We start from the raw sequence: 3,431 nt of genomic DNA, 5'->3' as shown, positions 1-3,431 counted from the left end.
TCTCTCTCCTAAAAAACAACAACAACAACAACAACAACAAACCCCAAAATAACCCCCTTCCCTGTGTCATCATTACCAGGTGTTGCTTTATGTGGGCAAAAGGAAATTACCTGTCATTCTTTTTTGTCACACCTATTAAAGCGGTTTCCTTTGATGTAACCTAAAAATGAAGGTACTGTGATACTCTGATAGACTGTGAGGCATTTTTATTCCTAGATACAGTTCAGTAAAGCATTTGCCATATGTTCTGAGGGATTCATTCATCATAAGTTTCTGCTTTATCCTGATTAGGGTTGGCTTCAGAGTGTATCCAAGGAACACTGGGTATGAGACAGAAACACACCAGACCATAACAGGACACCACACACACACACACACACACACACGCACACACTTCACACACTCATTCACACCTAGAGGCAGTTTACAGAAGCCAACCCACATCCCACCTCCCAGCATGGAGGAAGCAGATGGAAAGTTGTTTGAATATGTCTGGTTCTGTCTCCATATGCAGTTCTTATTTGTTGGGTCCTATTCAGAGTTGGCAGATTTAGTCCAGACGTTATGTCAGGCATTACACAATAAAAGTTATGCATGTTCAGAGACAGGTTACGCAGCTGCATAGGGCAGCAGCCCTGTTCATATTATACAAAATACCTGCATGACACCAGAGTTTTCTTGAGAAGAAGATAGAGACGGACATCTGCCTGTAAACACAAACTTAAAGCTTAAACAAACGTACTGTAAGAAGTGAACAGGGTTTTATTTCCTTTGCTTTGCTTTGCTTGCCAGGAAAATCAAGCGGCAATTGAAAATGAGGCCAACGAGCTAATATTAACACTAATATAATCGTCTTATAAAGAAATATAAAGATAATAAGCTGTGCTGGATCGAGTGCTATTTTATAAGCTGATGAATAATGAAAGTGGGCCCCTTGTTGTTAAATTAAACCAATTTGTATAGTGGTTATTGTGTTGAATGCAATTAGACTATTCATACAGCAATATATTGTAAATATACTATTAAAGGTTTATTTAATAGAATTAAATCTTTATTTCAATGCTTGCCATGTTCTCGTTCATATACCATCATATTAGTCTTTTTTATTTGTTTAATTTTAAAGTTGTCTCTTGCTTTTGTAGATGCTGTTTTTTTTTTTTTTTTTTTTTTTTTTTTTTTTTTACATGTATTTTTATGTTATGTACTGCAGTTGACAATGACGAGAATTAACACAATTTCGTTCTTCAGTCCCTGAGATTTTCAGGTTGAAAGGCAAGTGCTTGTGTTGAAATGAACTGGACTATGTCTAATGTACCTTTAAAGAATTACACCATATAAACTAATTTAAGGTACACAGCAGTGGTCATTAGGGTCCAATTGTGTACCTTAAGCTCCAGTTGTGGAACTTATTATCAATTATGTACGTTAAATCGTACCACAATGTAAAAGACACACATTAAAGTTAAAAAGATATTCTCCAATGTACTTGCAGCATAGAGTTTTATTTTGGAATATGTTATTATTTGGCAGTTGTTAACAAAATAGAAATACACAATCTAATTTAAAAAAAAACAACAAATATGTAAGAAGACCAGCCGTGATTCAGAGAAGGAGTATGACTTTAACAGCAATACTATACATCATGGTACTTGAACTTTAGGTCAATTAAAGACTTACGGTCGAGACCATAAGGCCGCACTTCTTTTCTAAGGTTGAATATTGACAGACGTGATCGAACTGTGGACTTGACAGCCTCACAAATACTGTACACACTCCATGAGTCTACCAAAATCTATCGTTCTGCGATCAGGCCTAGGCGCCTTACCACTACAGTCAAAGCTTTAAATGTCCAACCATCCATTCATCTTCTACCGCTTACTCCTTCTTCAGGGTCACGGGGAAACCTGGAGCCTATCCCAGGGAACATTGGGCACAAGGCGGGGTACACCCTGGACAGGGTGCCAGTCCATCGCATGTCACAATCACTTACACACTCACACACTCATTCATACACTACGGACACTTTAGACACGCCAATCAGACTACCAAGCATGTGCTTGGACTGGGGGAGGAAACCGGAGTACCCGGAGGAAACCCCCGCAGCACGGGGAGAACATACAAACCCCGCACACACAGGGCCCCTGCGGGAATCGAACCCCGGAGGTGTGAGGCGAGCGTGCTAACCACTAAGCCACCGTGCGCCCCAAAGCTTTAAATGTCTTCTTTGAAAACACTTCAAATAACTAAGATTTGAAAATGGCATTACCTTCAATTCTATGTGATAAGCAAAGGTTTATTTCTTAAAAAAAAAAAAAAATGAAATAAGATTAACATTATTCCACGTGTTTAAAAACAATTAATGCCAAAATATTAATGTTCAGAGTCATGCTTAACTAAGACACGCCTCCATTTTTATTAAATTCTCTGCCCCATTTGCCTTTTCAAAATAATGGCTGATTAATTATGAGTTTTAACCGTTGTTCTGTAAACGGACGTTCACCCCTGGTTTTTTTAATTATTATATAATTATTGAGCATCATTCAACCATCCGGATTCTCAACTCTCAAATTTAAATGCTATTTAATATTTTCACATCTGTCACACATCATGCTCTGATTTCTTCCCCAGAAACAATACCTACTTTTCAGAATGCAGATAATGATCATATGATTTCACTTTGTTGCTTTCTCATTCGCTACAGTTATTAACCAGAGGCATTTCTTCCAGTGCACTCATTCGCTAACTGTTTCCAAAATACAATTTATGCTAATTACATTTTCTCAAACCTGTCTCGTCTCAAAAATGCAGTTATGAAGTTCGAGGCAGCTTTTAAACTAACGGAGATGCTGAGAATCTTCTTCAGTAAAGTTTATCACCTGATCCGTCACACGATGGTCTTGTGATCGCACACATCCGTGTCAAAACACTGGTTTTCTACAGATACACACCTCAAACCTTTTCTCATTTTGAATCAGAAGAAGAAAAAGACAGATGATGACAGAAATATTCAGTGAGCGAACGTAAAAATTCATAACTACATTCAATTTATGAAAGAGAAAAAAAAGATTAAGTGCCATTCGTGCTAAACGTCAGAATGCATCTATCTATCTATCTTGTGTAAATATCTTTTATCTTATTTTTCTTGCTATCTACAATTGCTTATTAGTGACGCAAAATCTATTAAGAATTAAAAATAAAATAAAATTATTAAAATTTTGTATAAAATTGTAACCCATTGAAATTTTATTCACAAGTAGTAGTAGCATACATTCCCCTCTGAAACGACGGGAACGTCAAGGCCAGTTCATTTGTTTTTGCTGTAGTGTCATGTATCAGTGAGGGAACTCTGGACTTCATTTCCCAGCACCATACTCATCAGTGTCACATGACCACCTGCACCTGATTTACGTTTCGGTTAACGAGCACTCTAG

This window comes from Ictalurus punctatus, chromosome 8, assembly GCF_001660625.3.
Source record: "Ictalurus punctatus breed USDA103 chromosome 8, Coco_2.0, whole genome shotgun sequence".
NCBI lineage: Eukaryota > Metazoa > Chordata > Actinopteri > Siluriformes > Ictaluridae > Ictalurus > Ictalurus punctatus.
Note: the sequence above shows the minus strand (reverse complement) of the source record.